At 34.0% G+C, this 17,158-nt stretch overlaps 11 non-coding genes across 11 annotated transcripts; 5 read left to right on the top strand and 6 right to left on the bottom strand.

Moving 5' to 3' along the window:
• Nucleotides 1–1,601: 1,601 nt before the first annotated feature.
• Nucleotides 1,602–1,673, bottom strand: TRNAQ-UUG (transfer RNA glutamine (anticodon UUG)). The gene has a single exon. It is a non-coding gene; the product is annotated as a tRNA-Gln (tRNA).
• Nucleotides 1,674–4,117: 2,444 nt separating this feature from the next.
• TRNAQ-UUG (transfer RNA glutamine (anticodon UUG)) lies at nt 4,118–4,189 on the bottom strand. Its single transcript has one exon. It is a non-coding gene; the product is annotated as a tRNA-Gln (tRNA).
• A 1,547-nt stretch (nt 4,190–5,736) lies between these two features.
• On the top strand, nt 5,737–5,808 carry TRNAQ-CUG (transfer RNA glutamine (anticodon CUG)). Its single transcript has one exon. It is a non-coding gene; the product is annotated as a tRNA-Gln (tRNA).
• Nucleotides 5,809–6,633: 825 nt separating this feature from the next.
• TRNAQ-UUG (transfer RNA glutamine (anticodon UUG)) lies at nt 6,634–6,705 on the bottom strand. Its single transcript has one exon. It is a non-coding gene; the product is annotated as a tRNA-Gln (tRNA).
• Nucleotides 6,706–8,252: 1,547 nt separating this feature from the next.
• On the top strand, nt 8,253–8,324 carry TRNAQ-CUG (transfer RNA glutamine (anticodon CUG)). The gene has a single exon. It is a non-coding gene; the product is annotated as a tRNA-Gln (tRNA).
• Nucleotides 8,325–9,150: 826 nt separating this feature from the next.
• On the bottom strand, nt 9,151–9,222 carry TRNAQ-UUG (transfer RNA glutamine (anticodon UUG)). Its single transcript has one exon. It is a non-coding gene; the product is annotated as a tRNA-Gln (tRNA).
• A 1,547-nt stretch (nt 9,223–10,769) lies between these two features.
• On the top strand, nt 10,770–10,841 carry TRNAQ-CUG (transfer RNA glutamine (anticodon CUG)). The gene has a single exon. It is a non-coding gene; the product is annotated as a tRNA-Gln (tRNA).
• An 825-nt stretch (nt 10,842–11,666) lies between these two features.
• TRNAQ-UUG (transfer RNA glutamine (anticodon UUG)) lies at nt 11,667–11,738 on the bottom strand. Its single transcript has one exon. It is a non-coding gene; the product is annotated as a tRNA-Gln (tRNA).
• A 1,547-nt stretch (nt 11,739–13,285) lies between these two features.
• On the top strand, nt 13,286–13,357 carry TRNAQ-CUG (transfer RNA glutamine (anticodon CUG)). Its single transcript has one exon. It is a non-coding gene; the product is annotated as a tRNA-Gln (tRNA).
• Nucleotides 13,358–14,183: 826 nt separating this feature from the next.
• On the bottom strand, nt 14,184–14,255 carry TRNAQ-UUG (transfer RNA glutamine (anticodon UUG)). Its single transcript has one exon. It is a non-coding gene; the product is annotated as a tRNA-Gln (tRNA).
• A 1,547-nt stretch (nt 14,256–15,802) lies between these two features.
• On the top strand, nt 15,803–15,874 carry TRNAQ-CUG (transfer RNA glutamine (anticodon CUG)). Its single transcript has one exon. It is a non-coding gene; the product is annotated as a tRNA-Gln (tRNA).
• Nucleotides 15,875–17,158: the final 1,284 nt, after the last annotated feature.

The raw sequence follows: 17,158 nt of genomic DNA, 5'->3' as shown, positions 1-17,158 counted from the left end.
TACTAGCTGAATGAGATCATCATTTGGGTTCCTCTATGTTTGATTGAAGAAAACTTCTCATTCAAAATGTGCTATTTTCGCCTTATCAATAGCAGGAAAGCTTAAAAAAGTGATGCTGTGAATCACCCGTCTGAAATGCGTTTGAGAAAATCAGGATATGATTTTATAATGGCTAACTACTTTGTGAAGAAATTTGATGTCAAAGTATTGTAAAGTTTGTATTGATGTAACTTGTTCAAGCTGATGGACATTTTGAAAGCATTCAATAATTGACTCTTTCAACCTACTGGTGTTGGATTTGAGCTATCAATGAACAAAGATGAAGAAATGGAAAAGCTCAAGAGTAATAAAAAAAGTCCCTCCAAGGTCTCAAATCGGATCATTGGATGCAAAGTCAAAATTGCCAACCATTGCTCTATGGAGCCACCCATGCAGGAGACAGAGACATTTCTTCAGTAGTCTGGAAATGTAGACTGTTTAATTATGCTACAGGCAAAGATGAACATTGTGATATAACTTTTATATTCTGATAAACATTTGAATATTTAACACTTTTATAGAGAATATAGCGAAAAGAATCAAATCACATTAAAGCTCTATCCACTATGACCATTCAAATGAGATATCTTTGTATCAATATAAGAGAAGGCCATCACTGATGCGCTCTCTTTTGTCTCAATGGAAAAGTCACTCTTGTGTGAGAGGGCTCCATGGTGTAATGGTTAGCACTCTGGACTCTGAATCCAGCGATCCGAGTTCAAATCTCGGTGGGACCTACTACAATTATGAGATTCACTGTTTAACTCATTTTTTAGAATTTGGTCTAGAAAAAACCTAATATCAATGTTTTATATTGATGCGTATGAACGCATAAGTATGTATAGATGCATACATAGCTTTATCCGTCTAGATAGCTGTTAGACAATATGAACATATCAATTATTCATAAACATAAATATTGAAGCTGAACCTAGAAACTGTTCTTTCACATCCACATTGTAAACATGAGTTTATTTTCCTTTCTCATCTATATGGCCAGTAATGAGATAGTTCATTTTTGCTGATTTCTTAGCTGACAACATGCTGGACTTACACAGTGCATTTCATTGTGAATTTCTTTGAAAGTGAATTTCAGATTCACACCTTTGACATGTCTTTCAAAAGATTCAACTTTATTGGTTGTGGAATTACTGTTGAAAATCAGTGTGTAAAATCTTTGTACGTCTGAATTTCAAGATTATTATTCAAACTGCACATCTTCGGTCACCGTAATACAAAGTTTGGCTCCTCAAGTTTTGTTTTAATGAACGCTTTGCAATTAAAAAGTTCCTTGTTCCCCTTATCAATAACAGTAAGATTTTAAAAAGTAATGTCGTGCATCAGGTCCCTGTGATGAGTTTGAGAAACCAGAGTGAGTTTGTAAAATCTCTCATTATTTTGAGCCATTTAGTTTCCAGGTATTGTAAAAATTCTATTATTTGCTCACATCTAGTAAACTTTTAGAGTATAATCAATAAATTAATTTTTCACCCTACCGGTATTAGATATGTGATATTAATGAATACACTTGAAAGAAAATGATTTGGTCAAGAGTCATAAAATGGTCCCACCGAGATTTGAACTCGGATCATTGGATTCAAAGTCCAAAGTGCTAACCATTACACCATGGAACCTCCCATGTGAAAGGAGCGCAAACTGCTGCAGCAATGTGGAAATGTCAAAGTTTTTAATATTCTACTGTCAAAGAGAAACTGAATTGGATTGCTTTCCTATTCTGGTAAACTTTTGCATATTGAACTATGTTGGGGAAGGATGTTGCCCAAAAGACTCAAATAACGTTATAACTCTGTTGAACAGTGGTTTTTACGTGAGATAATATTTTTCAATGAAAGATAAGTTGCCCCCTGAGGCAAATCTCTTCTGTCAAAATGGAAAGCTCACCCTGGTACGGGAGGGTGGATGGTGTCATGGTTAGCACTCTGGACTCTGAAAACGGGGATCTGAGTACAAATTTCAGTGGGACTTATCTGAACTTTACAATTTTCTTTTCCATTCAGTTCTTAGAAGTTTTATTTGGAACAACATCACATTTACTTATAAACATGTAAAAATCAACCTGTACATATGTATCTCTGTATATATAGCTATATGTCTCTGTATATTTATAGGAAAATATAAACATATAGATTATAAAAATAAATATAATTAGTGGAGGTGAAAATCATGAACAGTTGTTGCCTCTCAGCATTTGAAACATGAGTTTCTACTTCTTTCTCTTTTATATGTCCTGAAATTGAGATAGTCACTTTTTACTCATTATTGATCCAACAATACAGTTGATGTATACAAAGCATATCATATGATTTGTGAATAAAGTTCAAAAATGAGAATTTGATCAGTACCTGTGATGCCTCCGACCAAAAGCTTATATTTTACGATTGGAGATCAACTGTTGTAAATCAGCATGAAAAACATTTTCTTTTCACGATTTCCATACTAATATAAAACAACATTTTTACTAGCTGAATGAGATCATCATTTGGGTTCCTCTATGTTTGATTGAAGAAAACTTCTCATTCAAAATGTGCTATTTTCGCCTTATCAATAGCAGGAAAGCTTAAAAAAGTGATGCTGTGAATCACCCGTCTGAAATGCGTTTGAGAAAATCAGGATATGATTTTATAATGGCTAACTACTTTGTGAAGAAATTTGATGTCAAAGTATTGTAAAGTTTGTATTGATGTAACTTGTTCAAGCTGATGGACATTTTGAAAGCATTCAATAATTGACTCTTTCAACCTACTGGTGTTGGATTTGAGCTATCAATGAACAAAGATGAAGAAATGGAAAAGCTCAAGAGTAATAAAAAAAGTCCCTCCAAGGTCTCAAATCGGATCATTGGATGCAAAGTCAAAATTGCCAACCATTGCTCTATGGAGCCACCCATGCAGGAGACAGAGACATTGCTTCAGTAGTCTGGAAATGTAGACTGTTTAATTATGCTACAGGCAAAGATGAACATTGTGATATAACTTTTATATTCTGATAAACATTTGAATATTTAACACTTTTATAGAGAATATAGCGAAAAGAATCAAATCACATTAAAGCTCTATCCACTATGACCATTCAAATGAGATATCTTTGTATCAATATAAGAGAAGGCCATCACTGATGCGCTCTCTTTTGTCTCAATGGAAAAGTCACTCTTGTGTGAGAGGGCTCCATGGTGTAATGGTTAGCACTCTGGACTCTGAATCCAGCGATCCGAGTTCAAATCTCGGTGGGACCTACTACAATTATGAGATTCACTGTTTAACTCATTTTTTAGAATTTGGTCTAGAAAAAACCTAATATCAATGTTTTATACTGATGCGTATGAACGCATAAGTATGTATAGATGCATACATAGCTTTATCCGTCTAGATAGCTGTTAGACAATATGAACATATCAATTATTCATAAACATAAATATTGAAGCTGAACCTAGAAACTGTTCTTTCACATCCACATTGTAAACATGAGTTTATTTTCCTTTCTCATCTATATGGCCAGTAATGAGATAGTTCATTTTTGCTGATTTCTTAGCTGACAACATGCTGGACTTACACAGTGCATTTCATTGTGAATTTCTTTGAAAGTGAATTTCAGATTCACACCTTTGACATGTCTTTCAAAAGATTCAACTTTATTGGTTGTGGAATTACTGTTGAAAATCAGTGTGTAAAATCTTTGTACGTCTGAATTTCAAGATTATTATTCAAACTGCACATCTTCGGTCACCGTAATACAAAGTTTGGCTCCTCAAGTTTTGTTTTAATGAACGCTTTGCAATTAAAAAGTTCCTTGTTCCCCTTATCAATAACAGTAAGATTTTAAAAAGTAATGTCGTGCATCAGGTCCCTGTGATGAGTTTGAGAAACCAGAGTGAGTTTGTAAAATCTCTCATTATTTTGAGCCATTTAGTTTCCAGGTATTGTAAAAATTCTATTATTTGCTCACATCTAGTAAACTTTTAGAGTATAATCAATAAATTAATTTTTCACCCTACCGGTATTAGATATGTGATATTAATGAATACACTTGAAAGAAAATGATTTGGTCAAGAGTCATAAAATGGTCCCACCGAGATTTGAACTCGGATCATTGGATTCAAAGTCCAAAGTGCTAACCATTACACCATGGAACCTCCCATGTGAAAGGAGCGCAAACTGCTGCAGCACTGTGGAAATGTCAAAGTTTTTAATATTCTACTGTCAAAGAGAAACTGAATTGGATTGCTTTCCTATTCTGGTAAACTTTTGCATATTGAACTATGTTGGGGAAGGATGTTGCCCAAAAGACTCAAATAACGTTATAACTCTGTTGAACAGTGGTTTTTACGTGAGATAATATTTTTCAATGAAAGATAAGTTGCCCCCTGAGGCAAATCTCTTCTGTCAAAATGGAAAGCTCACCCTGGTACGGGAGGGTGGATGGTGTCATGGTTAGCACTCTGGACTCTGAAAACGGGGATCTGAGTACAAATTTCAGTGGGACTTATCTGAACTTTACAATTTTCTTTTCCATTCAGTTCTTAGAAGTTTTATTTGGAACAACATCACATTTACTTATAAACATGTAAAAATCAACCTGTACATATGTATCTCTGTATATATAGCTATATGTCTCTGTATATTTATAGGAAAATATAAACATATAGATTATAAAAATAAATATAATTAGTGGAGGTGAAAATCATGAACAGTTGTTGCCTCTCAGCATTTGAAACATGAGTTTCTACTTCTTTCTCTTTTATATGTCCTGAAATTGAGATAGTCACTTTTTACTCATTATTGATCCAACAATACAGTTGATGTATACAAAGCATATCATATGATTTGTGAATAAAGTTCAAAAATGAGAATTTGATCAGTACCTGTGATGCCTCCGACCAAAAGCTTATATTTTACGATTGGAGATCAACTGTTGTAAATCAGCATGAAAAACATTTTCTTTTCACGATTTCCATACTAATATAAAACAACATTTTTACTAGCTGAATGAGATCATCATTTGGGTTCCTCTATGTTTGATTGAAGAAAACTTCTCATTCAAAATGTGCTATTTTCGCCTTATCAATAGCAGGAAAGCTTAAAAAAGTGATGCTGTGAATCACCCGTCTGAAATGCGTTTGAGAAAATCAGGATATGATTTTATAATGGCTAACTACTTTGTGAAGAAATTTGATGTCAAAGTATTGTAAAGTTTGTATTGATGTAACTTGTTCAAGCTGATGGACATTTTGAAAGCATTCAATAATTGACTCTTTCAACCTACTGGTGTTGGATTTGAGCTATCAATGAACAAAGATGAAGAAATGGAAAAGCTCAAGAGTAATAAAAAAAGTCCCTCCAAGGTCTCAAATCGGATCATTGGATGCAAAGTCAAAATTGCCAACCATTGCTCTATGGAGCCACCCATGCAGGAGACAGAGACATTGCTTCAGTAGTCTGGAAATGTAGACTGTTTAATTATGCTACAGGCAAAGATGAACATTGTGATATAACTTTTATATTCTGATAAACATTTGAATATTTAACACTTTTATAGAGAATATAGCGAAAAGAATCAAATCACATTAAAGCTCTATCCACTATGACCATTCAAATGAGATATCTTTGTATCAATATAAGAGAAGGCCATCACTGATGCGCTCTCTTTTGTCTCAATGGAAAAGTCACTCTTGTGTGAGAGGGTTCCATGGTGTAATGGTTAGCACTCTGGACTCTGAATCCAGCGATCCGAGTTCAAATCTCGGTGGGACCTACTACAATTATGAGATTCACTGTTTAACTCATTTTTTAGAATTTGGTCTAGAAAAAACCTAATATCAATGTTTTATACTGATGCGTATGAACGCATAAGTATGTATAGATGCATACATAGCTTTATCCGTCTAGATAGCTGTTAGACAATATGAACATATCAATTATTCATAAACATAAATATTGAAGCTGAACCTAGAAACTGTTCTTTCACATCCACATTGTAAACATGAGTTTATTTTCCTTTCTCATCTATATGGCCAGTAATGAGATAGTTCATTTTTGCTGATTTCTTAGCTGACAACATGCTGGACTTACACAGTGCATTTCATTGTGAATTTCTTTGAAAGTGAATTTCAGATTCACACCTTTGACATGTCTTTCAAAAGATTCAACTTTATTGGTTGTGGAATTACTGTTGAAAATCAGTGTGTAAAATCTTTGTACGTCTGAATTTCAAGATTATTATTCAAACTGCACATCTTCGGTCACCGTAATACAAAGTTTGGCTCCTCAAGTTTTGTTTTAATGAACGCTTTGCAATTAAAAAGTTCCTTGTTCCCCTTATCAATAACAGTAAGATTTTAAAAAGTAATGTCGTGCATCAGGTCCCTGTGATGAGTTTGAGAAACCAGAGTGAGTTTGTAAAATCTCTCATTATTTTGAGCCATTTAGTTTCCAGGTATTGTAAAAATTCTATTATTTGCTCACATCTAGTAAACTTTTAGAGTATAATCAATAAATTAATTTTTCACCCTACCGGTATTAGATATGTGATATTAATGAATACACTTGAAAGAAAATGATTTGGTCAAGAGTCATAAAATGGTCCCACCGAGATTTGAACTCGGATCATTGGATTCAAAGTCCAAAGTGCTAACCATTACACCATGGAACCTCCCATGTGAAAGGAGCGCAAACTGCTGCAGCAATGTGGAAATGTCAAAGTTTTTAATATTCTACTGTCAAAGAGAAACTGAATTGGATTGCTTTCCTATTCTGGTAAACTTTTGCATATTGAACTATGTTGGGGAAGGATGTTGCCCAAAAGACTCAAATAACGTTATAACTCTGTTGAACAGTGGTTTTTACGTGAGATAATATTTTTCAATGAAAGATAAGTTGCCCCCTGAGGCAAATCTCTTCTGTCAAAATGGAAAGCTCACCCTGGTACGGGAGGGTGGATGGTGTCATGGTTAGCACTCTGGACTCTGAAAACGGGGATCTGAGTACAAATTTCAGTGGGACTTATCTGAACTTTACAATTTTCTTTTCCATTCAGTTCTTAGAAGTTTTATTTGGAACAACATCACATTTACTTATAAACATGTAAAAATCAACCTGTACATATGTATCTCTGTATATATAGCTATATGTCTCTGTATATTTATAGGAAAATATAAACATATAGATTATAAAAATAAATATAATTAGTGGAGGTGAAAATCATGAACAGTTGTTGCCTCTCAGCATTTGAAACATGAGTTTCTACTTCTTTCTCTTTTATATGTCCTGAAATTGAGATAGTCACTTTTTACTCATTATTGATCCAACAATACAGTTGATGTATACAAAGCATATCATATGATTTGTGAATAAAGTTCAAAAATGAGAATTTGATCAGTACCTGTGATGCCTCCGACCAAAAGCTTATATTTTACGATTGGAGATCAACTGTTGTAAATCAGCATGAAAAACATTTTCTTTTCACGATTTCCATACTAATATAAAACAACATTTTTACTAGCTGAATGAGATCATCATTTGGGTTCCTCTATGTTTGATTGAAGAAAACTTCTCATTCAAAATGTGCTATTTTCGCCTTATCAATAGCAGGAAAGCTTAAAAAAGTGATGCTGTGAATCACCCGTCTGAAATGCGTTTGAGAAAATCAGGATATGATTTTATAATGGCTAACTACTTTGTGAAGAAATTTGATGTCAAAGTATTGTAAAGTTTGTATTGATGTAACTTGTTCAAGCTGATGGACATTTTGAAAGCATTCAATAATTGACTCTTTCAACCTACTGGTGTTGGATTTGAGCTATCAATGAACAAAGATGAAGAAATGGAAAAGCTCAAGAGTAATAAAAAAAGTCCCTCCAAGGTCTCAAATCGGATCATTGGATGCAAAGTCAAAATTGCCAACCATTGCTCTATGGAGCCACCCATGCAGGAGACAGAGACATTGCTTCAGTAGTCTGGAAATGTAGACTGTTTAATTATGCTACAGGCAAAGATGAACATTGTGATATAACTTTTATATTCTGATAAACATTTGAATATTTAACACTTTTATAGAGAATATAGCGAAAAGAATCAAATCACATTAAAGCTCTATCCACTATGACCATTCAAATGAGATATCTTTGTATCAATATAAGAGAAGGCCATCACTGATGCGCTCTCTTTTGTCTCAATGGAAAAGTCACTCTTGTGTGAGAGGGTTCCATGGTGTAATGGTTAGCACTCTGGACTCTGAATCCAGCGATCCGAGTTCAAATCTCGGTGGGACCTACTACAATTATGAGATTCACTGTTTAACTCATTTTTTTAGAATTTGGTCTAGAAAAAACCTAATATCAATGTTTTATACTGATGCGTATGAACGCATAAGTATGTATAGATGCATACATAGCTTTATCCGTCTAGATAGCTGTTAGACAATATGAACATATCAATTATTCATAAACATAAATATTGAAGCTGAACCTAGAAACTGTTCTTTCACATCCACATTGTAAACATGAGTTTATTTTCCTTTCTCATCTATATGGCCAGTAATGAGATAGTTCATTTTTGCTGATTTCTTAGCTGACAACATGCTGGACTTACACAGTGCATTTCATTGTGAATTTCTTTGAAAGTGAATTTCAGATTCACACCTTTGACATGTCTTTCAAAAGATTCAACTTTATTGGTTGTGGAATTACTGTTGAAAATCAGTGTGTAAAATCTTTGTACGTCTGAATTTCAAGATTATTATTCAAACTGCACATCTTCGGTCACCGTAATACAAAGTTTGGCTCCTCAAGTTTTGTTTTAATGAACGCTTTGCAATTAAAAAGTTCCTTGTTCCCCTTATCAATAACAGTAAGATTTTAAAAAGTAATGTCGTGCATCAGGCCCCTGTGATGAGTTTGAGAAACCAGAGTGAGTTTGTAAAATCTCTCATTATTTTGAGCCATTTAGTTTCCAGGTATTGTAAAAATTCTATTATTTGCTCACATCTAGTAAACTTTTAGAGTATAATCAATAAATTAATTTTTCACCCTACCGGTATTAGATATGTGATATTAATGAATACACTTGAAAGAAAATGATTTGGTCAAGAGTCATAAAATGGTCCCACCGAGATTTGAACTCGGATCATTGGATTCAAAGTCCAAAGTGCTAACCATTACACCATGGAACCTCCCATGTGAAAGGAGCGCAAACTGCTGCAGCAATGTGGAAATGTCAAAGTTTTTAATATTCTACTGTCAAAGAGAAACTGAATTGGATTGCTTTCCTATTCTGGTAAACTTTTGCATATTGAACTATGTTGGGGAAGGATGTTGCCCAAAAGACTCAAATAACGTTATAACTCTGTTGAACAGTGGTTTTTACGTGAGATAATATTTTTCAATGAAAGATAAGTTGCCCCCTGAGGCAAATCTCTTCTGTCAAAATGGAAAGCTCACCCTGGTACGGGAGGGTGGATGGTGTCATGGTTAGCACTCTGGACTCTGAAAAAGGGGATCTGAGTACAAATTTCAGTGGGACTTATCTGAACTTTACAATTTTCTTTTCCATTCAGTTCTTAGAAGTTTTATTTGGAACAACATCACATTTACTTATAAACATGTAAAAATCAACCTGTACATATGTATCTCTGTATATATAGCTATATGTCTCTGTATATTTATAGGAAAATATAAACATATAGATTATAAAAATAAATATAATTAGTGGAGGTGAAAATCATGAACAGTTGTTGCCTCTCAGCATTTGAAACATGAGTTTCTACTTCTTTCTCTTTTATATGTCCTGAAATTGAGATAGTCACTTTTTACTCATTATTGATCCAACAATACAGTTGATGTATACAAAGCATATCATATGATTTGTGAATAAAGTTCAAAAATGAGAATTTGATCAGTACCTGTGATGCCTCCGACCAAAAGCTTATATTTTACGATTGGAGATCAACTGTTGTAAATCAGCATGAAAAACATTTTCTTTTCACGATTTCCATACTAATATAAAACAACATTTTTACTAGCTGAATGAGATCATCATTTGGGTTCCTCTATGTTTGATTGAAGAAAACTTCTCATTCAAAATGTGCTATTTTCGCCTTATCAATAGCAGGAAAGCTTAAAAAAGTGATGCTGTGAATCACCCGTCTGAAATGCGTTTGAGAAAATCAGGATATGATTTTATAATGGCTAACTACTTTGTGAAGAAATTTGATGTCAAAGTATTGTAAAGTTTGTATTGATGTAACTTGTTCAAGCTGATGGACATTTTGAAAGCATTCAATAATTGACTCTTTCAACCTACTGGTGTTGGATTTGAGCTATCAATGAACAAAGATGAAGAAATGGAAAAGCTCAAGAGTAATAAAAAAAGTCCCTCCAAGGTCTCAAATCGGATCATTGGATGCAAAGTCCAAATTGCCAACCATTGCTCTATGGAGCCACCCATGCAGGAGACAGAGACATTGCTTCAGTAGTCTGGAAATGTAGACTGTTTAATTATGCTACAGGCAAAGATGAACATTGTGATATAACTTTTATATTCTGATAAACATTTGAATATTTAACACTTTTATAGAGAATATAGCGAAAAGAATCAAATCACATTAAAGCTCTATCCACTATGACCATTCAAATGAGATATCTTTGTATCAATATAAGAGAAGGCCATCACTGATGCGCTCTCTTTTGTCTCAATGGAAAAGTCACTCTTGTGTGAGAGGGTTCCATGGTGTAATGGTTAGCACTCTGGACTCTGAATCCAGCGATCCGAGTTCAAATCTCGGTGGGACCTACTACAATTATGAGATTCACTGTTTAACTCATTTTTTTAGAATTTGGTCTAGAAAAAACCTAATATCAATGTTTATACTGATGCGTATGAACGCATAAGTATGTATAGATGCATACATAGCTTTATCCGTCTAGATAGCTGTTAGACAATATGAACATATCAATTATTCATAAACATAAATATTGAAGCTGAACCTAGAAACTGTTCTTTCACATCCACATTGTAAACATGAGTTTATTTTCCTTTCTCATCTATATGGCCAGTAATGAGATAGTTCATTTTTGCTGATTTCTTAGCTGACAACATGCTGGACTTACACAGTGCATTTCATTGTGAATTTCTTTGAAAGTGAATTTCAGATTCACACCTTTGACATGTCTTTCAAAAGATTCAACTTTATTGGTTGTGGAATTACTGTTGAAAATCAGTGTGTAAAATCTTTGTACGTCTGAATTTCAAGATTATTATTCAAACTGCACATCTTCGGTCACCGTAATACAAAGTTTGGCTCCTCAAGTTTTGTTTTAATGAACGCTTTGCAATTAAAAAGTTCCTTGTTCCCCTTATCAATAACAGTAAGATTTTAAAAAGTAATGTCGTGCATCAGGCCCCTGTGATGAGTTTGAGAAACCAGAGTGAGTTTGTAAAATCTCTCATTATTTTGAGCCATTTAGTTTCCAGGTATTGTAAAAATTCTATTATTTGCTCACATCTAGTAAACTTTTAGAGTATAATCAATAAATTAATTTTTCACCCTACCGGTATTAGATATGTGATATTAATGAATACACTTGAAAGAAAATGATTTGGTCAAGAGTCATAAAATGGTCCCACCGAGATTTGAACTCGGATCATTGGATTCAAAGTCCAAAGTGCTAACCATTACACCATGGAACCTCCCATGTGAAAGGAGCGCAAACTGCTGCAGCAATGTGGAAATGTCAAAGTTTTTAATATTCTACTGTCAAAGAGAAACTGAATTGGATTGCTTTCCTATTCTGGTAAACTTTTGCATATTGAACTATGTTGGGGAAGGATGTTGCCCAAAAGACTCAAATAACGTTATAACTCTGTTGAACAGTGGTTTTTACGTGAGATAATATTTTTCAATGAAAGATAAGTTGCCCCCTGAGGCAAATCTCTTCTGTCAAAATGGAAAGCTCACCCTGGTACGGGAGGGTGGATGGTGTCATGGTTAGCACTCTGGACTCTGAAAACGGGGATCTGAGTACAAATTTCAGTGGGACTTATCTGAACTTTACAATTTTCTTTTCCATTCAGTTCTTAGAAGTTTTATTTGGAACAACATCACATTTACTTATAAACATGTAAAAATCAACCTGTACATATGTATCTCTGTATATATAGCTATATGTCTCTGTATATTTATAGGAAAATATAAACATATAGATTATAAAAATAAATATAATTAGTGGAGGTGAAAATCATGAACAGTTGTTGCCTCTCAGCATTTGAAACATGAGTTTCTACTTCTTTCTCTTTTATATGTCCTGAAATTGAGATAGTCACTTTTTACTCATTATTGATCCAACAATACAGTTGATGTATACAAAGCATATCATATGATTTGTGAATAAAGTTCAAAAATGAGAATTTGATCAGTACCTGTGATGCCTCCGACCAAAAGCTTATATTTTACGATTGGAGATCAACTGTTGTAAATCAGCATGAAAAACATTTTCTTTTCACGATTTCCATACTAATATAAAACAACATTTTTACTAGCTGAATGAGATCATCATTTGGGTTCCTCTATGTTTGATTGAAGAAAACTTCTCATTCAAAATGTGCTATTTTCGCCTTATCAATAGCAGGAAAGCTTAAAAAAGTGATGCTGTGAATCACCCGTCTGAAATGCGTTTGAGAAAATCAGGATATGATTTTATAATGGCTAACTACTTTGTGAAGAAATTTGATGTCAAAGTATTGTAAAGTTTGTATTGATGTAACTTGTTCAAGCTGATGGACATTTTGAAAGCATTCAATAATTGACTCTTTCAACCTACTGGTGTTGGATTTGAGCTATCAATGAACAAAGATGAAGAAATGGAAAAGCTCAAGAGTAATAAAAAAAGTCCCTCCAAGGTCTCAAATCGGATCATTGGATGCAAAGTCCAAATTGCCAACCATTGCTCTATGGAGCCACCCATGCAGGAGACAGAGACATTGCTTCAGTAGTCTGGAAATGTAGACTGTTTAATTATGCTACAGGCAAAGATGAACATTGTGATATAACTTTTATATTCTGATAAACATTTGAATATTTAACACTTTTATAGAGAATATAGCGAAAAGAATCAAATCACATTAAAGCTCTATCCACTATGACCATTCAAATGAGATATCTTTGTATCAATATAAGAGAAGGCCATCACTGATGCGCTCTCTTTTGTCTCAATGGAAAAGTCACTCTTGTGTGAGAGGGTTCCATGGTGTAATGGTTAGCACTCTGGACTCTGAATCCAGCGATCCGAGTTCAAATCTCGGTGGGACCTACTACAATTATGAGATTCACTGTTTAACTCATTTTTTTAGAATTTGGTCTAGAAAAAACCTAATATCAATGTTTTATACTGATGCGTATGAACGCATAAGTATGTATAGATGCATACATAGCTTTATCCGTCTAGATAGCTGTTAGACAATATGAACATATCAATTATTCATAAACATAAATATTGAAGCTGAACCTAGAAACTGTTCTTTCACATCCACATTGTAAACATGAGTTTATTTTCCTTTCTCATCTATATGGCCAGTAATGAGATAGTTCATTTTTGCTGATTTCTTAGCTGACAACATGCTGGACTTACACAGTGCATTTCATTGTGAATTTCTTTGAAAGTGAATTTCAGATTCACACCTTTGACATGTCTTTCAAAAGATTCAACTTTATTGGTTGTGGAATTACTGTTGAAAATCAGTGTGTAAAATCTTTGTACGTCTGAATTTCAAGATTATTATTCAAACTGCACATCTTCGGTCACCGTAATACAAAGTTTGGCTCCTCAAGTTTTGTTTTAATGAACGCTTTGCAATTAAAAAGTTCCTTGTTCCCCTTATCAATAACAGTAAGATTTTAAAAAGTAATGTCGTGCATCAGGCCCCTGTGATGAGTTTGAGAAACCAGAGTGAGTTTGTAAAATCTCTCATTATTTTGAGCCATTTAGTTTCCAGGTATTGTAAAAATTCTATTATTTGCTCACATCTAGTAAACTTTTAGAGTATAATCAATAAATTAATTTTTCACCCTACCGGTATTAGATATGTGATATTAATGAATACACTTGAAAGAAAATGATTTGGTCAAGAGTCATAAAATGGTCCCACCGAGATTTGAACTCGGATCATTGGATTCAAAGTCCAAAGTGCTAACCATTACACCATGGAACCTCCCATGTGAAAGGAGCGCAAACTGCTGCAGCAATGTGGAAATGTCAAAGTTTTTAATATTCTACTGTCAAAGAGAAACTGAATTGGATTGCTTTCCTATTCTGGTAAACTTTTGCATATTGAACTATGTTGGGGAAGGATGTTGCCCAAAAGACTCAAATAACGTTATAACTCTGTTGAACAGTGGTTTTTACGTGAGATAATATTTTTCAATGAAAGATAAGTTGCCCCCTGAGGCAAATCTCTTCTGTCAAAATGGAAAGCTCACCCTGGTACGGGAGGGTGGATGGTGTCATGGTTAGCACTCTGGACTCTGAAAACGGGGATCTGAGTACAAATTTCAGTGGGACTTATCTGAACTTTACAATTTTCTTTTCCATTCAGTTCTTAGAAGTTTTATTTGGAACAACATCACATTTACTTATAAACATGTAAAAATCAACCTGTACATATGTATCTCTGTATATATAGCTATATGTCTCTGTATATTTATAGGAAAATATAAACATATAGATTATAAAAATAAATATAATTAGTGGAGGTGAAAATCATGAACAGTTGTTGCCTCTCAGCATTTGAAACATGAGTTTCTACTTCTTTCTCTTTTATATGTCCTGAAATTGAGATAGTCACTTTTTACTCATTATTGATCCAACAATACAGTTGATGTATACAAAGCATATCATATGATTTGTGAATAAAGTTCAAAAATGAGAATTTGATCAGTACCTGTGATGCCTCCGACCAAAAGCTTATATTTTACGATTGGAGATCAACTGTTGTAAATCAGCATGAAAAACATTTTCTTTTCACGATTTCCATACTAATATAAAACAACATTTTTACTAGCTGAATGAGATCATCATTTGGGTTCCTCTATGTTTGATTGAAGAAAACTTCTCATTCAAAATGTGCTATTTTCGCCTTATCAATAGCAGGAAAGCTTAAAAAAGTGATGCTGTGAATCACCCGTCTGAAATGCGTTTGAGAAAATCAGGATATGATTTTATAATGGCTAACTACTTTGTGAAGAAATTTGATGTCAAAGTATTGTAAAGTTTGTATTGATGTAACTTGTTCAAGCTGATGGACATTTTGAAAGCATTCAATAATTGACTCTTTCAACCTACTGGTGTTGGATTTGAGCTATCAATGAACAAAGATGAAGAAATGGAAAAGCTCAAGAGTAATAAAAAAAGTCCCTCCAAGGTCTCAAATCGGATCATTGGATGCAAAGTCCAAATTGCCAACCATTGCTCTATGGAGCCACCCATGCAGGAGACAGAGACATTGCTTCAGTAGTCTGGAAATGTAGACTGTTTAATTATGCTACAGGCAAAGATGAACATTGTGATATAACTTTTATATTCTGATAAACATTTGAATATTTAACACTTTTATAGAGAATATAGCGAAAAGAATCAAATCACATTAAAGCTCTATCCACTATGACCATTCAAATGAGATATCTTTGTATCAATATAAGAGAAGGCCATCACTGATGCGCTCTCTTTTGTCTCAATGGAAAAGTCACTCTTGTATGAGAGGGTTCCATGGTGTAATGGTTAGCACTCTGGACTCTGAATCCAGCGATCCGAGTTCAAATCTCGGTGGGACCTACTACAATTATGAGATTCACTGTTTAACTCATTTTTTAGAATTTGGTCTAGAAAAAACCTAATATCAATGTTTTATACTGATGCGTATGAACGCATAAGTATGTATAGATGCATACATAGCTTTATCCGTCTAGATAGCTGTTAGACAATATGAACATATCAATTATTCATAAACATAAATATTGAAGCTGAACCTAGAAACTGTTCTTTCACATCCACATTGTAAACATGAGTTTATTTTCCTTTCTCATCTATATGGCCAGTAATGAGATAGTTCATTTTTGCTGATTTCTTAGCTGACAACATGCTGGACTTACACAGTGCATTTCATTGTGAATTTCTTTGAAAGTGAATTTCAGATTCACACCTTTGACATGTCTTTCAAAAGATTCAACTTTATTGGTTGTGGAATTACTGTTGAAAATCAGTGTGTAAAATCTTTGTACGTCTGAATTTCAAGATTATTATTCAAACTGCACATCTTCGGTCACCGTAATACAAAGTTTGGCTCCTCAAGTTTTGTTTTAATGAACGCTTTGCAATTAAAAAGTTCCTTGTTCCCCTTATCAATAACAGTAAGATTTTAAAAAGTAATGTCGTGCATCAGGCCCCTGTGATGAGTTTGAGAAACCAGAGTGAGTTTGTAAAATCTCTCATTATTTTGAGCCATTTAGTTTCCAGGTATTGTAAAAATTCTATTATTTGCTCACATCTAGTAAACTTTTAGAGTATGATCAATAAATTACTTTTTCACCCTACCGGTATTAGATATGTGATATTAATGAATACACTTGAAAGAAAATGATTTGGTCAAGAGTCATAAAATGGTCCCACCGAGATTTGAACTCGGATCATTGGATTCAAAGTCCAAAGGTCTAACCATTACACCATGGAACCTCCCATGTGAAAGGAGCGCAAACTGCTGCAGCAATGTGGAAATGTCAAAGTTTTTAATATTCTACTGTCAAAGAGAAACTGAATTGGATTGCTTTCCTATTCTGGTAAACTTTTGCATATTGAACTATGTTGGGGAAGGATGTTGCCCAAAAGACTCAAATAACGTTATAACTCTGTTGAACAGTGGTTTTTACGTGAGATAATATTTTTCAATGAAAGATAAGTTGCCCCCTGAGGCAAATCTCTTCTGTCAAAATGGAAAGCTCACCCTGGTAGGGGAGGGTGGATGGTGTCATGGTTAGCACTCTGGACTCTGAAAACGGGGATCTGAGTACAAATTTCAGTGGGACTTATCTGAACTTTACAATTTTCTTTTCCATTCAGTTC

The sequence above is a fragment of the Triturus cristatus genome, chromosome 5_2 (genome assembly GCF_964204655.1).
Source record: "Triturus cristatus chromosome 5_2, aTriCri1.1, whole genome shotgun sequence".
Classification (NCBI taxonomy): Eukaryota; Metazoa; Chordata; class Amphibia; order Caudata; family Salamandridae; genus Triturus; species Triturus cristatus.
Note: the sequence above shows the minus strand (reverse complement) of the source record. Positions and strands in the feature narration are given on the sequence as shown.